Source organism: Microtus oregoni, unplaced genomic scaffold (assembly GCF_018167655.1).
Source record: "Microtus oregoni isolate MIOR12 unplaced genomic scaffold, Mior012 000016F_ref0000370, whole genome shotgun sequence".
NCBI classification, from domain to species: Eukaryota; Metazoa; Chordata; class Mammalia; order Rodentia; family Cricetidae; genus Microtus; species Microtus oregoni.
The window spans coordinates 36,035,296-36,053,428 of NW_024543075.1; the positions used below are offsets into that span (position 1 = coordinate 36,035,296).

The window sequence follows — 18,133 nt, forward strand, 5'->3', positions numbered from 1 at the left end:
CAGGTGCTCAATGTGCTGAGCCGTTATCCAGTCCCTGCCTTTCAAAATCTTAACGGGTTGCGCAGAGTGGTCATCAAGATGTTTTTTTTTTTCAATTTCAATTTAAATTTCTAATTTTCTTTTGGGAGGGAGGTTGCACAGTGTGTGTGGGAGGATATGGAAAGATTGGGAATTGAGTGGGATTGGGGTGCATAATGTGAAATTCCCAAAAATCAATAAAAAGTTGTGTTAAAAAAATCTTTTTTTAAAAATTTATTTATTTATTAAAGGTGTTAAAAATTCTTAACTCATCTTTCAAAAACCAGCTCCTTTGTTACCCCTCCTAGAATCTCTCCTTGTTATATCAGAGAAAATCTCAATCTATCAGTTTCTCTTTTCCTTCCTCTCTTCCTCTCTCATTCCGTCCGTCCGTCTGTTACTCCCTCCTTCTCTGCCTCATGGATAACATGTAGATAAGCCCCCCATTTCCACCTAACTCAAGAATGATAGATGTAGACAGGAAAGGTGCCAAATGCCTCACTATCACTGACCGCCGACTTCTTTTCCGATGCCCAGAGCCCTCCCTCATGGCTTCCCACACCATCCTCCTGCCTCAGCTCCAGCCTCCTCAGGGAGCTTTCCCACACTCTCAGGGAGACCCAAGCCGTCTCCCACCTTTTCCGGTTGCCGTTATACTCAGTACAGTCCATACTCACCCGTTTCCTTTAGCCATTTTCTTCTTGGGTCACCCTTCATGGGTGTAAGATTCCTTGAGAGCAGAAACCTTGCCTCGATTCTAGAAGAGTGCCTATAGTTGCTCAGCAAATATTTGAATAAATTAATGTGTAAATACATAACTCCTGTCATCCAACTTCTGGTTGCACTGGGCACTCGAAGGTCTTGAGAAAAACCTGTTCAAGTCGCCATCATGAGTTAATGGATAGTGCTGGGCTAGGACTCAGCCTCGTGACACAGGAGTCTTGTCGTCTCTCCTTCCAAAATGTCTGAGACTGAAATCGTTCCTGCGCTTGGACAACAGGGAAGTGCGACAAAGTTCATAGCCCTGTTGCAGTGTGATGGCAGCCCCGTAGGTGGCGCCCACGGCGCTTTCTTCGCTCCTTGGGAAGGCAAGCAATGTTCGATAGGGTATTTCTAGGGAGAAACTAACGAGAAGCAGGGCATCTGCATAGTCTTAAATTGGCTCTTTACAACTGTTTATTGGTTTCGAGGGACGAAAAATTACAGCGTGGATGAATCAGGTACCACCTTGACTGTGTGATCATTACTGATGAGGACCAGGTGGACACACAGCATCCAGATGTGGTACCCTGAGGAAGATGTGGTGTTCCCTAAACAGTCTTGCGGCTGAGAACGAATGATCTAAATCTTACCACAGACCACCAACAGGGAAACAAGACTGTATTAAATGAGGGCAGGAGACAGGGCTTGGATTCTTTTTAAAAAACGTTTTATTTTTATTATTTTTAGTTGTGTGCATGTGTGTGTGTGTGTGTGTGTGTGTGTGTACACATGCTGGAGGGGGCTGGAGGCCTTGGATCTCTCTGCAGTAACTGGCTGGGAATTGAACTCTGGTTCTCTGGAAGAGCAGAACATACTCTTAGCTACAGAGTTCTTTCTTTTATTCAAATTATCCCTGTTGGAAAAATGTTTCAGCCAGTGGAGGATAAAGTTTTGTCAACTTGACACAAACTAGAGTCACCCAGAGAAAACGGACCCTGAGTTAAGGAACTGCCTCTATCAGATTGGCCTGAGTGCCGGGGTATTTTCTTGATCAATGATTGATGTGGGAGGGGTCTAGCCTACGGGGGATGTGGTACCACCCCTGGGCATGTAGTCCTGGGTTGTATAAGAAGTCAAGCAGTGGAGAGTGAGATGGTAGCCAGCATTTCTCTGTAGTCTCTGTTTGGCACCGGCCCTGACTCTCCTTAGGGATGGGACCATGACAGGCTACCATGAACCAAAAAACCTTTCCTTCTCAAACTGGTTTTGGTTAGTGTTTATCACAGCAATAGAAAGCAAATTAATACATCAGCTAAATGCAATATCTGATTCCAGACTGGCCCTGTGATGGAGGAGGAAAATGACCCTAAAGGATGTTATTGGGTCAACTGATGGAAAAATGATTCTTTCCTCCATTGTCTCTGCACCGTGGCCAACTGACAACAAACGCATGGATTCATCTCTAGGTTCTCTCTGACTGATCTGTGTGTCTGGCTTGTGCCAACATGACCCAGCCCTGACTACTATAGTTCTATAGTTAGTTGTGGATTTGAGAAGTGTGAATCCTCCAGTTTGCTGCCTCTACTTCCTTCTCTTCTTCCTTTTCTTTCTCCTCCTCCTTTTCTGTGCCCATTCTGGTCTCATTTCATTTTCATATGGACTTTAGGATCAGACACCAATTTCAGCAGAAAGATACTAAAGATTTAGATAGCAGCACGTTGTCTTTGTGGCCCTCCTCAGGGAGCATCACCATCTGACCTGCATACTGCCCCATCCCAGGACTCAGTGAGCACTAACCTGAATCTCATCGCTTTAATCTGATAAAGAAGACTAGGCCAGACATTCAAAGCTGGTCAGAGAGACAGAGTTTATGGACGAATATTTATTTCACTTTGAGCTGTGAGGAAAAGGTACCATTCTGTTTGTATACTATAAGTGGAAAGACTAACAGATGATGGAGGAGGGTCATCTGTCTATGTGTTACTTTCATTGGTTAATAAAGAAACTGCCTTGGCCCTTTGATAGGACAGAAAATTAGGTAGGTGGAGTAAACAGAACAGAATGCTGGGAAGAAGGCAATGAGGCCTCTGCCTCAGGCAGATGCGATGGAGCCAGCTGCCAGGTCAGACATGCTGAATCTTTCCCAGTAAGCCACCACCTCGTGGTGCTACACAGATTATTAGAAATGGGTTAATCAAGATATGAGAATTAGCCAAGAAGAGGCTAGAACTAACGGGCCAGGCAGTGTTTAAAAGAATACAATTTGTGTGTTGTTATTTCGGGTGTAAAGCTAACCATGTGGGAGGCGGGTGGGATGAAAAGCAGGCCTGCTTGTCTCCTTACTACAAACAGAGACTGCTAAAGCCTACTAGGAATAAAAAAATATTCCATTAGGAAAAACATTACATTTTGAATTACACATTTTCCAAATACAAGTCTATTTAAAAATCTTAATAAAACAAACAATAACCTAAACACCTCTGAATTTGTTACAACAGAAAATTTGAGTGATTTGTGATATAAAGGCTCAAGTATATATTGTTGTTTTGTTTTTGTGCAGTGCTGGAGGTAGAAAAGTACCTAACAGTGTGTTAAAATATTTAAAGAAAAGATAAAATTTATTAGTAAATAAATTAATAAATAATAATAAAAATTAATGCATAAATCAGCTGGGTTTGGTTTACAATCACAAGGACACCTGGAGGGCCAGGAGTTCAAAGACAGCCTTATAGTGTGAGGTCAGTCTGGACTATAGGAGAGCCCATCCCAAATAAATAAAACAAGAGTAAAAACTAACACAAACACAGATACAAACACACTTATGCTCTCATATGATGTAGGTGGGTCTTATATCTATCTGTTGCTTTCATTGGTTAATTAATAAAGAAAACTGCTTGGCCTGATAGGTCAGAACATAGGTAGGTGGGGAAGACAGAACAGAATGCTGTTAGGAAGAAGGCAGTGAGGCAGACGCCATGGAGCCAGCCACCAGGTCAGACATGCTGAATCTTTCCCGGTAAGCCACCATCTCGTGGTGCTACATAGATTATTAGAAATGGGTTAATCAAGATGTGCAAGTTAGCCAATAAGAGGCTAGAAACTAATGGGCCAGGCAGTGTTTAAAAGAATACAATTTGTGTGTTGTTATTTCAGGTGTAAAGCTAGCCGTGCAGGAGCCAGGCGGGACAAAAAGCAGACCTGCTCGCAACTCCTTCTACACTCATACACACTTTTAAAACAATAACACAAATCAACCGGTTCTTGACTTAAGAAAACAGAAATCTATCTATCTCTATACTACCTGAATTTGTGTCAACTTGACACAAGCTGGAGTCATCGGAGAGGAAGGAGCCTCAGTTGAGGAAATGCCTCCATGAGATCCAGCTGTAAGGCATTCCCTCCCCATTCCCTCTCCCCACCCTCAGACAGGGTTTCACTGTGTTGCTTTGGTGCCTGTCCTGGAACTAGCTCTTGTAAACCAGGCTGGCCTCAAACTCACAGGGATTCACCTGCCTCTTCCTCCTGAGTGAAGGGATTAAAACAGTGCACCACCACTACCTGGCAGCTGCAAGGGGTTTTCTCAGTTCGCGATCGATGTGGGAGGGGTCAGTTCATTGTGGGTGGGGCCATCCCTGGTCTGGTGGTTCTGATCCTGTAAGAAAGCAGGCTGATTTGTTTGTCATAGCCAGAACCTGGAAACAACCTAAATGCCCCTCGATTGAAGAATGGATGAGGAAAATGTGGTACATATATACAATGGAGTACTACACAGCAGAAAAAAATAACGACATCTTGAATTTTGCAGGAAAATGGATGGAGCTAGAAAACACTATTTTGAGTGAGGTAACCCAGACCCAGAAAGACAATTATTACATGTACTCACCCATAGCTGGTTTTTAAACATAAAGCAAAGAAAGCCAGCCTACAAACCACAATCCCAGAGAACTTAGACAACAATGCGGACACTAAGAGAGACTTACATAGATCTAATCTACATGGGAAGAAGAAAGTAGAAAAAGACAAGATCTCATGAGAAAATAGGGAGCATGGGGACCTTGGGGGAGGGTTGAAAGGGGGAGGTAAGAGGCAGGGAGAGGAGCAGAGGAAAATGTGGAGCTCAATAAATATCAATAAAATATATATAGCAGGCTGAGCAAGGCAGGGGAAGAAAGCCAATAAGCATCACCCCTCCATGGCCTCTGCATCAGCTCCTGCCCCTGGGATCCTGCCCTATTTGAGTGCTGACTCCCGTTAATATGAATAGCAATGTGGAAGTGTAAACTGAGTAAACCCTTTGCTCCCAACTTGCTTTTTGGTCACGGTGTTTCACTGTAGCAATGGAAATCCTAACTAAGACACCACCCAGACGCTAGTACTTTTATCAACAGGTCAACAAAGGCTTGAAACAAGCTGTGCCAGTTGCTTCTATGCTTTTTTATGTAGACACGCTTCAATTCTCACTTCTCTCCCCTAAATGGCAGCAATTTGATACTCCATGGTACCTGACATTACCCTGGAGTGTTTAAGTAAACAACAAGTAGCATTTGCTGCCAGTGGTGACGTTAATAACTATGGCAACAGGAGGAGAGCGCACTGTGGTGTTGAGGTGAGTCCTGGAATAGAGTGAGGTCCTTGGCAGGGTCTGGAGTTTGTTGTGTTAATGGTCATAGTGTTGCAATGTTTCACCTCCCTGAGAAACAAGGACCTCAGCTCCGGGAACTAGCCACAATATTTAATGTGGCTGCCTTTAGCTACTTGAATACTCTGAAAAATGCTTTTGTCTGGCATAACATTAAGGGTTTCCTAAGAAGGTCCAGTGTCTCTGGATCTTTTACAGACGTGAGAGTATGTCACTTTCCCATGTAGCTTCACTGGTTTCGCTCTATAAATGTTAGTGACATTTGCACATTGGAAATGAATATTTGTCTATCAATCATCGATCCGCATATTAACCTATCCATTTACATTTTACCATACCCTATAAAAATACCCCTTTCTCTCCTCCCCAATCAATAGTGGGTTTTGGTTGTTTTGTTTTTGTTTTTATATCTAGGGTAGACTCTCCAAGGCACTGAAACAAGCAAAAACCAGAGAGGTTATGTCCTTAATTTCTTGCTACTTCTAGTAAGGACAAAAAGAAAACTCACTATGTAATTGATGCTGGCCTTGAACTCCTGATGCTCCTGCCTCATCTTCCCAAGCGCAGAAATTAGAAACCTGGGCCACCAGGCCCACCTGATTATACATTAACTTTTATCTGTTATTCAAAATATTTTAGCAAAGCACTAAATACTCCCAGAATTGAACAAACAGAAAAAGTCAAAAGACTATATCACACACACACACACACACACACACACAAAATCACTTAGTTTTTCTATTTTATTTTCTTTCTTTTTTTTTTTTGGTTTTTCGAGACTTCTCTGTAGCTTTGGAGCCTGTCCTGGAACTAGCTCTTGTAGACCAGGCTGGCCTTGAGCTCACAGAGATCCGCCTGCCTCTGCCTCCTGAGTGCTGGGATTAAAGCCGTGTGCCACCAACGCCCGGTTTAGTTTTTCTATTTTCTAAGACAAATTTGGAGTTGTTTAGATTATGTTGTATTAAGATTTTTTTGAATGGGAATTTGTTTAAAATTTATGCAATCCAAAATTTAACTTTTTCTAATGAGATTTGGCTTTGGTTTCTGTTAGGTTTTACCACTGTAGATGATGTTTGTTCTGGAAGACAAGGAAATAGGGTAAGGTGATAGACTGGGGGGTTGGGTGGGGGTGGAAATCCTTTAGTGAGGAGACCTGGCAGGGCTTTCAGAGGAGGTAGCAACTAGGCTGCCGTGGGGAACTATGGGAGCAGAATGTTAGAGGCAGACAAAACGGCAAGTGAAAACAAAAATCAGAGCAATAGATAATACAAAAATCAAATTTGGAATGAGGGAAACATGGAAGAGAATAAAAGAGAGTTGTGGTGTAGGCATGGGGGCTGCTAAGTTTATTCAAGTTATGAAAACTGAGCTCAAATTTGAGCCCTATCTTCCTGGAAGCCTTGGTAAAAAGGAAATGAGATGACTCTCATGGTTTTCTCTCTTCATAGGGATAACGTATGCCTTTTCTTCCTAACAGAACTCAGAGTGTCTTTGCGGGGCATAGAGTAGTTGTATTAGTGTGGCAGGGGTTCTCTACCCAGAGTAGTTTCTTTGTTTGTTTTTTCAAGACAGGGTTTCTCTGTGTGACAGCCCTGGCTGTCCTGGAACTCACTGTGTAGACCAGGCTGGCCTTGAGTTCACAGAGATCCACCTGCCTCTGCCTCCTAAGTGCTGGGATTAAAGATGTGCACCACCATGCCCAGTTTATATTGATTTTAAAATGTAGCTTGCAATTTATCCCATGACCCAAAAATCTCTTTCCTCCTTCCCGCTCTTTCTCTCTTCCTCACTGTTGTGTATCCGTGTGGTATGTGTGTGTGAATATGGGAAGGTGTGTCCATCTGTGCAAGTCCAAAAAGCACCAGGGAGTCTCCTGTCTCTACCTCATTGGAGCTGGATTATAGGCACTTTCCCCCATGCCCAGTTTTCTTTTACATTTATTTTAATTTTTTCTTTTTTACTTGGGTTCTGGGACTCAAACTCAAGCACTCACGCTTGGACAGTAAGTATCCCACCCCTGACCTGTCTCCCCAGATGACAAACAGTGCTTTTTGATGGGCTGACCTGACTCCATAGGAAACCTAGCCCACAGGTTCCCAACCAGTGTTAGGAAAACAAAAATGAAAACCACACAAAAACTGGGATCTATTAAACCAGAATCTCTGAGCGTATAGTTTGTGAATCTACGTTTAAACACAAAATAAAGCAAAACAAAAGCAACTCCCTTCGACGCCTTGGCCGCTCTTCACGGTTGGGAGTCCCCGACACAGGCTGGAGGATTCATCAGCCTGCTTTTCCGATAGATATTCCTACCAGCATTTTCCCTTACCCAGGCCCTGGAGCGGAAAGGGCCTTCTAGTGGTTTATTTAAGGTACAGCCATACACATCACAGCTCAGTGAAGCAGATGGTAGAGCTTATCCCCTTTTCTGGATATTGTGGTAGAACACTCCTGCGTTCTTATGCTTGGATGGACATAGGGGCAAGGCGAACACACAGAGCAAACTCCTCACGTCTCTTCCAGGCATGTTAGATAATAGTTCTGTAATTTTCCAGAACATTTCTTGGCTAAGATTCCAAAGTTCTATAATATAGTATATAATGGGGGAGTATCTGCTCTTGAAAAATGGTTTTCAAAACGAAGTTACCAAGTAACTCACGATCATTTGAGCGGGTTTTTTTCCTCTATGGAGGGAGAAGGGTGAACTAAGTAGTTGCCAAATGTACACCTGTAAGCAATAAAATTAATTGCTCTGATGTACTGTTACTGGCTATCAATCACCTTAATTTTAGAAGACATCTGCCTTGAATAATTATGCTAGTCCAAGTAGAGTTGAATTTCTTCCCGGCAGCTGCCGGAGAGCAGGACCCCGCCCACTGAAGCCATTCCTAGTCGGTGTCAATAGAAATTAGCATACAGCTGAAGCCAGCTTTTCAAGTCTCCACGGCTTGCGACGTGCATGGAGACGGTCCCACAGAGATTGGGACAAATCTAGAGATGCGTTATTTGACTCATCACGGGGGGCTTCAGGCTTTCTTTGGACATACACCCCCCCCCCACCCCCCCCCACCCCCCCCCCGCCTCTCAGCAGTGACTTTGGGACCCGGTTCAGGTTGTTTTAAGGTTCACTGGGAGCGCGAGCCTGCAGCACTAGCTCGGGCTGCCTGCACTTTGACTATGTCTGGACATCCCGTCACGATGACGACAGTGCTGTTAAAATGTGTTTTACTTAACACTGCGTTGCTCTGTGCTCATGGCAGGCTTCCCTGCTCGGTTCCCGGGGTGCAGCCGGTGGGGACCCGGCTCGGGGGCACGTGGGCGCCGTTGCACGGCTCGCGCACCCCTCCCAGGCTCCACGCACGCGGAAAGCGGGGGCTTTGCACTTTGTCCCGGTGAGGACCCCGTCCACCTCCCCGGTCGGCTCAGCGGCCTGAGAAAAGTTAAGCTTAAGCTTCTTTAGGTGTGGAGTTTGGGGCGGGGCGACCACCCGCGTGGAGTGTGCTCCTCTGTCAGAGGCAGCCCGCCTGCCCGCGGTGAGTGGCCCCCGGGTCGCCTCACAGGGCGCGGCCACGCTGCCCTGGTGGGCGGGAGGGTTAGGCTGCGGAGCGCCGTTGCTATGGCAACCGCGGGCAAACCGGCCTCAGGGCCTCCAGCTGCGGGTCTGCCTGCCAGGCAGCCAGCGCTGAGGGACCTGGCGATGACCACGGATCCTTCAGGAGTCCCCAGGGGTCTAAGCAGTTGGCACCTCATTTCCCCCGGTCTGGTGTTTGGGTGGCAACTGGCTGCTTGGGTCCATCCACACCTCCTCACCTCCATCCCACTTTCACTACAGGAAACATTTTTGAAAGTTTAATGTGATCTCATTAAGGGTAAGTGTGTGTGTGTGTGTGGGAAAACGTCCTAAAAAGCTGTGGAGTTGTAAGGGGTTGATTTCTTTTGAATTTCCTAAGAGCCTGACACCCAGTAGGACCTCATGTTGTAATGGGTTCTTGGGACACACTTCCTGCACATAGCGGATGCTCAGAAGGTAGGGTGATATTAAGAGCTGTCTCCTGCTGATTCTGAGGCTAGGGAATTTCAGCCTGATGCCTCAGTTTCCTAAATGCACCTTAAATTTCTCCCACAGTGGTGGGCTGAAGTGAACCCGCATGTGGAATTGCCCAGTGCAGGACAAATGGCTAAGTTAGTTGCAAGGGGATAATTGCACATTTAGGGTACTCGTTCCTCACCGCAGCTGAGGAGGACCCTTGTTTTCTGGTCTGACCACCTACCTTCAGCATCAGACTAGGATCTTGCCAGCCGTACACAGGAGGAAGGGTCTTTGAGTCGAAAGCAAACTCAACAGGTTTTTGAACTTAAGCTCTCTTCTCCTCCAAATCGTCTTTAAATTGTGCGCAATATGTAGAGTCTGTACATTTAAAATTCTCGCCCGTGTAAGCCACCAGTGTTCTTGTCAGAATGAATCACACCTCTGTTTCATTCTCAGGCCAGGAATCTCACCCTCACCAGTACCATCCCCTTTCTCCTATGTCCATATCATCATCAATTTGTGTTCATTTTGTCTTCATACCAAAGATCAGGCCTAAGCACTTCCGTTTCTTTGTCTATGCCCTGAGAACAGGCTATGTCATCTTGTCTCTTGCAGTTACCTCCTAATTGGTCTAAAGTCATCGCTTGTTTTACAGTGTTCTTGCTTGTCTGCTCGGCAGTGGAAACAATATTGAAAATTTATAAATTGACCATGCTGGGTCAGAGAGATGGCGAAATGGTAAAGGTGCTTGCCATCAAGTCCGATAGGACCCACACAGGGGAAGGACAGAACTGACTCCACAGATTGCCCTCTGAGTACCTCTAGAAGAATGATCTAGTCCAGGCATGGTGGCTAACTTCTGACTCTTCCTGATGTTGTCTCCCAGGTAGAACCATTGTGCTTGGGTCTACAGAGACACGAGTTTTCATCCTGATTTTTTTTAAAGATTTATTTATTATGCGTACAACATTCTGCCTCCATGTATGCCCACACGCCAGAAGAGGGCACTAGATCTCATTACAGATGGTTGTGAGCCACCATGTGGTTGCTGGGAATTGAACTCATGACCTCTGGAAGAACAGCCAGTGTTCTTAACCACCGAGTCATCTCTCCAGCCCCCTCCTCATCCTAATTTTTTTGTAATTTTATTGATTTTTGTTGAGCTCTACATTTTTCTCTACTCCCCTCCCCACCTCTCCCCTCCCCTTCAACCCTCTCCCAAGGTCCCCATGGTCCCAATTTACTCAGGAGATCTTGTCTTTTTCTACTTCCCATGTAAATTAGATCTACGTTTTCATCGTGATTTTTTGTCTCACTTTAGGACCTTTATACTTGGTCCTTTCCCTGTCATTTTCTTCTCTTTATCTCCTACCCTTGATCTCTGAGACCAAAGTTTCCTTAGGAAAACTGTTTTTGATTATTTTGTCTGGGACAAATCTCAATATTGGCACCTCTAGTAACATTTCTGGGTATGGCACATAGTGTGTCATTAATAAGTATCAGAATGCCTGAATTTTAACGCTTTTCCCTTGGCCTTCAGTAGCGTCTGACCTTCCCTTGGCCTTCAGTAGCGTCTGAGCATATAGAAGCACATACTACAAGAACAGATAGTTTACAGGTTAGTTCTAGTTCTGTCACAGTTCCTCACCTGAGATCTGTGGACTGATACAAATTTTATGGAAGGGTGATCCAGTGTATGTTGTACCACTTCTTCTGAGATCCAGAATGTGTAGACTGTCCCCTGGTAGCGGCTTGAATAAGAACGGCCCCCATGGGTTTATATATTTAAATGCTTGGTCATGAAGAGAGGTACCACTTGTGAGGGATTAGGCGGTGTGGCCTTGTTGGAGGAAGTCACTGGTGAGTGCGCTTTGAGGTTTCAAAAACCCAAGCCAGGCCAGTCTCTCTCTCTCTCTCTCTCTCTCTCTCTCTCTCTCTCTCTCTCCCTGCTGCCTGTGGATCTGGATGTAGATCTCTCATCTACTTCTCTGACACCATGTCTGCCCATGTGCCACCACGCTCCCAGCCCTGCTCTGCACCATCACAGTGGACCGAACCTCTGAAAGTGTAAACAAAGCCTCAGTTAAATGCTTTCCTTTATAAGAGTGGCCATGGTGTCTCTGCACATCGAGGGAACTCTAAGACAACCCTGAATGCCATCAACTGCATTAGCTTCTCTTTAGTAAACTGAATCCTCACTGGAATAAAGCTGATGCCTAGTTTGGCATTAGTTATGGCAGGGTTTAGCAGCAAATGCATCTACCAAAACGTTTTGAATTTCAGTCTAGGATGTCAGAGTTTGTCTTAGTGTAACCTTAATTCAGACACCTTCTCAGTGCCTCAGATTTTTCGCCGGAAGTGGGATATGACTCTAGCCTACAGATTCAACGTCATATTGCTTTGAAAAATAAATGAATTACTGCATGTGAACTACTTGAAACCGTGAATGGTGCTTAGTCAGTAATATGTAAGGGTCCACACATGCCATTTTCCTAGCTCTGTAAGGGCTCTCCAAATGACGCATTATTAGCTATTATTATTACTATTATTTACATGCCAAGTACCAAATGTAGTGATGACTGTCTTCATAATTTAATCTTTTCATTATATCCTTGTTGCTTAAGATCAGTTTCTCGAAAATGAAATTCCAAAGGACAGCGATGCTGAAATGCTCTTGAATTAGGGACTGCTCTATTCTCCAGAAAGATGATCGGCTGATGCCCATTTCACAGATAAAAATGGTTCCTCTTTATTATAACTGATATCTTTATTGTTTATTTGCTTAAGCATTAAGCAACCTAATTATTAGCTGTTAATGATTTCTTTCATTTGAATGTCTATCCAGACTCTTTGAAGGATTCTCTAGACATAGTAATTGTACACATTGATGTGGTCCAGTATGGCACTTGAATATGTGCACGTAGTGATCTTAATGATCAGGTCAGGGCAACTGACAGTTTTCATTTCAAGCTAGAAGGGTTCTTGGCTTTTTTTTTTTTTTTTGAGACAGGGTTTCTCTGTAGCTTTGGAACTTGTCCTGTGATGGAGGAAGGTCATTGGCTAATAAAGGAACTGCCTTGGCCCATTTTATTGGTTAGAACATAGGTAGGTGGAGTAAACAGAACAGAATGCTGGGAGGAAGAGGAAGTGAGCTCAGACTCCATAGCTCTCCTCTCGGGAGCAGATGCCTCAGAGAGACGCCATGCTCCCCGCTGCTCCCGGGAAGATGCACGCGATGAAGCTCCGACCCAGGATGGACATAGGCTAGAATCTTCCCGGTAAGACCGGTGCTACACAGATGATAAGAAATGGGCTAGTCCAGGTGCGAGAGTTAGCCTAGAAGAGGCTAGATAGAAATGGGCCAAGCAGTGTTTAAATGAATACAGTTTGTGTGTTGTTATTTTGGGCATAAGCTAGCCAAGCAGGCGGCCGGGGTGCTGGGAACGCAGCCCCGCCGCTCCTATTTCAACAGTCCTGGAACTCACTCTGTAGACCAGACTGGCCTTGAACTCATAGAGATCTGCCTGTCTCTGCTGGGATTAAAGGCATGTGCAACTACTGTCTGGCCCTCAAACTAGAAGTTTTAAAGTTGTCGCCATTGACTGTAGACATCCTGTGTGCTGGGAATATTAGAAGTCACTGCTCACATGCAGCTGAACCCTGACCTACTTCCCATACTCCGTTTCTTCTTCCATTGTTTGTCTGACTTCTGTCTTCATTGTTAGGCAGGAACCAGCCTCCTGGGCTTTAGCAGGGCTTAGGGTAAGGCTGTTACTTGCCGGTTGGCTACTGAGTCTGCTAGAGACCAGTGTTTCACTGAAATCTGGACAGTGTGGGCCTTCAGTACAACGGGGTGGGGAAAAGACATCCAGGTGGGAGGCAGAGGCCCAAGAGAGATGGTGGGGGGGGGCTCTTAAAGTGGGAGGAGCTTCACTGCCTTTCCACAGGAACAGTGCATGTTCATCTGTGGAAGAAGAGGGGTGTGGAGGGCGTTTGTGAGCACTGTTGATATAGTGAGAATGTTGCCTGTCATACAGGGCATGTTTTAAACCATAATTACCTTTTCATTTATAATGGCTTTTTGTTTTGGGGAGTCTTGAGGTGTGAACTCAGGGCTGCACCATGAATGCCCGTTGGCTTCTATGTGATTTTAGACTTAGAATGTTCTTATGCAAAGACTGGACAACAACCTATACTTTCTTAAAAATATAACCATATTTTTTTTAAAAGTTATTTTGTGAAACTAGTAAATTGAGAGGTAATGACAGTCGGAATAAGAAAGTTGAGAGCCTGTGACAGTGGGTGACAGCACTTTCTGGACAAGTATGAGGACCTGGGTTCAGATACCCGCACCTGTCTAAAAGGCTAGCGTCCCTAACTTCAGATAGTTGGGTGTGTGCTGAGACAGAAGGAGCGTTCTAGCTCTAACCTGGCTCCACGTTCAGTGGTGGACCTGTCTGAAAGGAAGAAGGCAGAGCTGAATAGAGCAGGACCACAGACGTCCGCGTCTGACCTCTGCGGGTGTGCAAGCAGGCACAGATATGCACAGAAACCATACATATATTGTGTATGTGCACACACAGCCCAACACACAGAGTTGAACAATATACTTTCTCATAAGAATTGTGAAAAATGATGCTACAAAGGCCGGTGCCCATCCGTCTCCACGCCTCACTGAAGAGGAAGGAAAGAGCTCTTTGTGGAGGGAGGATGAGGACTGCTCTTTCTAAAGTGGCTTCCAGATATGCTAAACCTGTAGGGCTGTTTCTTTGTCTTTAAGACCCCTAGAAGTGGCTTCTGAAAGAGAAGATGTAATCCTGGAGGAATTTTCATTTTCTTTCTTTCTTTCTTTCTTTCTTTCTTTCTTTCTTTCTTTCTATTATTTCTTTTCTTTCATATTTTTTTTAAAAAAAGAAAGCAAATTACCTTTTTTCATTTTACATACCAATCCCAGTTCCCACTCCTTCCCTCCTCCCATCCTCTCCACCTATTTCCTCCATCCACTCCTCAGAGAAGGTAATACACATTGCTTTGGGGACGGTCCAAGGCCCTCCCTACTATATCTAGGCTGAGCAAGATATCTATCCAAAGAGAATAGGCTCCCAAAAAGTCAGTACACGCAGTAGGAATAAATCCTGGTGCCACTGCCAGTGGCCCCTCCGTCTGCCCCAGCCATGTAACTGTCATCCACATTCAGAGGGACAAGTTTGGTCCTGTGCTGGTTCCTTCCTAGTCCGGCTAGAGTTGGTGAGCTCCCATTAGCTCAGGTAAACTGTTTCAGTGGGTGTCCCCATCATGGTCTTGACCTCTTTGCTCATATTCTTACTCCTCCCATTTAACACCCGATTCTGTGTTACCTCCTCGGTACAGTTTGCGCGCCACTGTACCATATGTGAGTCAGGCAAGGGCCTGGAGATTGAAAGAACACACAAAGAGACCTGGGTCATTTGAAAGGAGATCAGCTGAATGCCGTTTATTTAACCTTGGGGAAATCCTTATATACCTCCCTGATGCTCAAGGATTTCTGCCCAGGCATGTAGGAAATTACCACACCAAAGATGGAGTCAACAATGCCCTACAGCTAATCACCAGGCGGGGCAGAGGGAGCACAGGAACAAACAGAATGTTTTAGCTGGCTGACCAGAAACTGTCCTCAAGATGCACCCCAGGAACAAGGGTAGACCTGGGCCCTACACTCCCACTCTTCAACTGGACTTAGGGACCTCAGCTCAGTGCTCCCTTGTGGCTCTCTGCCTCTGTTTCCATCAGTTGCTGGGTGAAGGTTCTATGGTGACATTTACAATATTCACCAATCTGACTATAGGGCAAGGCCAGTTCAAGCACCCTCTCACTATTGCTTAGAGTCTTAACTGGGTTAATTCTTGTGGATTCCTGGGAGTTTCTCTAGTACCAGGTTTCTTTCTAGCCTCACAATGGCTCCCTCAATCAAGACATCTCTTTCCTTGTTCTCCATCTCTGTCCTTCCTCCATCTTGACCATCCAGTTTCCTCAAGTTCTTCTCCCCTTCTGCCCTCCCCTCTCCCGCCCTCCCTTCTCCCCCCACCCCGATGCCACCAATTTTGTCAGGCGATCTTGTCTATTTCCCCTTTACCTGGAGGCATTTTCTACGCTCATTTGTGTAACAATCCTTCATAGGATTTCATACACTCATGGTTGCTACATACCAAGAAATAGCCATTTTTAAGTAGAAGCTTAAATAAGGAAAACGTTACAGAATTGATTGCTGTCTTTCTGGTGTGCTCCTCCGCTTCTGAATTCCTCTGCATATTAGTGAGGCTGATTAGGTTTTGTGTGGATTTACCTTTAGGGCTCTAGGGTGTGAATAATGGGCACATAATTGTTAAATTGTGTTAATGTACCTGCTCTAAATTTATTAAGAAGTAAATTGTACAGTGTGTAAGAAATGAATCACCCCAAAATCTCTGGTTTTATTGGCTTGAAGTTGTTTTTAAAAAGGCTTATAAGGTGAGGGCAATGATTTTAATAACTAATTAAAATGTCATTTCTATGTGTTGTAGACTACATAAAATTACCTTTTAAAATAGTCATTGATTATATACATATGCATGTGATGTGGAAGTATAGCAAGACTGTGGGAGAGGGGAGAGAGGACCAGTGAGAGGCAGAGCGAAGGCAAGGAAAGTAAGGGGGGGGGCAATTATCAGAAGGAAAACATGTTGTCCTGTATAATTACTGAAAAATGAACAAAAACAAAAGCACATTAAAGTTATCAATTTGAATTCCAGTCAGGATGACTAATAAATTGGAATAAAATAAAAAAAAGACCCCAAGTTTTTTGTGTGTTTTTAGTGTTGAAGATAGGTTTGATACTGTTAACAAAATTTGGCATGGTACTGCACACCTATAATCTCAACACTTGAGAGGCCGAGGCGGGAGGATTGAAAGTTTGAGACCAGCCTAGGTTCCATAGAAGGTTCTTGTCTAAAAAAAAAAAAAATTACCATTTTCTTAATTTTGGACATGAATTTAGTAAGCAATATTAACTATTACAAATACATATTCAGCAAGTATTTATTGGATGCTTATGATATGCACCTGATTCTAGAACATTGAACTGTGTCCTCACCTTTGCATTGCATGTGTAAAGTGTTTGCTTGTGGTTCAGTATTTTTAACGTGAGCTGGTAGCTATTTCAAGAAGCTGATCATCTGGACCCATTTTAATTCTGGACCCTAATAATAAAAGATTCATAACAAAAGCATTATAGAAAATTCCTCTAATCTGCAAGACTGAGATGGTGGTCACCGAGGTGCTGGCCATTGTGTTGTGATCACCAACAGAAGCTGTACCTGTGAGGCTCCAGTTCTCGCTACTTGAATCCTCTTGAGTTCGCTGTTATCATGCCTCACAAGGGCATTTTCCATGTGTTACAGGGAGCTCAGTTCTTTCCTGCCTGAGATTTTTGGAGGAAGCTCCATATTTATTCTTGAATGTTTTTCATGGAAGTCCAACTCATTTTCTCTCAAACTTCTTTTTAAACAACATTTATTTATTATTTAACATGTGTGTGTGCATGTACATGGGTGTGTGCACATGCATATATCATGGTACATTGTTGTGTGCAAGATTCTGGGGAGATGTGAATAAACCTTTACCTACCCAAGATGGGGAGCTGATGACAGACCAAAGGAATGATGCCTCCAGAGTCCAATTTGGTGACCCAATGAATTTTTATTTGGATACTAACAGGAGTATACTAAGAGGTTACTTGCAGGAACAGGGAAGATTACAAACCGCTTGTCGTACCTGCAGCCCACCCTAGCATGGACATGGCTCACAGAACCTGGGACCGGGAGCTCTCTTAGTGTGACTGACAGCAGCTGGGCAGGTAGGAGAGTGTCTCTTGCAGGCAGCGCAGCGGGTATCTGTCTTCTCAGGAGTCCTTATTGCTCGGTGGGGAAAGGCCGAGTGTATTGGTTGGATTCAGGGAGTTGGTGCTGGAAGCCTCACTCCAGATGGTTCGATGACCTGGGACAAATGTATTAAGTTGGTGCCACAAAGAGACTGTGACTGCTTGTTGTCCAAGAAAGTGGCCCGGATGCCTAGGCTCTTTTTATTTATACAGTTTCAGTGCTTTGAATGGACAGTTTTAAATCAGTTTTTGTTTCCTACGTTTCTAAAAATGGTTGCAACACTGGCCAGTTTGTCTTTGCTTCTTTCCCCTTCTGTCTCCCAACTCTCCCACCAGTAGCCATTAACTTCTTGATTTATATCTCTACTGTCAAAAGCATAAGCAGGGTTGCAAGCTACAAAGGAACTTTTCTGACTAGGCACAGCTGCAGGTAGAACAGTGTGCCCTGTTGGCAGTACATGGGGTTACAGTGTCCTGCAGGGCGAGAGAGAGTTTTGACTCTTGTGGTTAATATTGACATCTGGTAGCATCTGGATGCTCATAATCTACTCACCAGTCAAAGCTGGATCAATCCATTCTACATTGTGTACTGTTCTATCTCCTCTGGGGATATAGTAGGGTTTTCCCATTTACCCTGTAGACAACTTAACTTGGAAACTTACTTTTACGAGTTGGCACTGTTTATCCCTTGTTCTTATGTCCATCTCTTTTAACTTCTATTGACACAGTTATTAGAAATAAAGAAAGTGTGGTTTTCTATGTTTCTGCTCATTCCCTGTTCCTCAACTGTTCCCATTAACTCTTGGTACCATCTATTCCATACCATTTCTTTAAAACTCTTATGGTTAAA

The 18,133-nt window shown here is 44.3% G+C and overlaps 1 protein-coding gene across 1 annotated transcript in view; it reads left to right on the forward strand.

Annotated features, from left to right (window-relative positions):
- The first annotated feature begins 9,141 nt into the window (after positions 1 to 9,141).
- Stk33 (serine/threonine kinase 33) overlaps positions 9,142 to 18,133 on the forward strand; it is a 172,352-nt gene continuing 163,360 nt past the window's right edge. The window contains exon 1 of the mRNA XM_041667173.1: positions 9,142 to 9,228. The gene's annotated coding sequence lies outside the window, so the exon portion shown is untranslated. The remainder of the gene's footprint in view (positions 9,229 to 18,133) is intronic.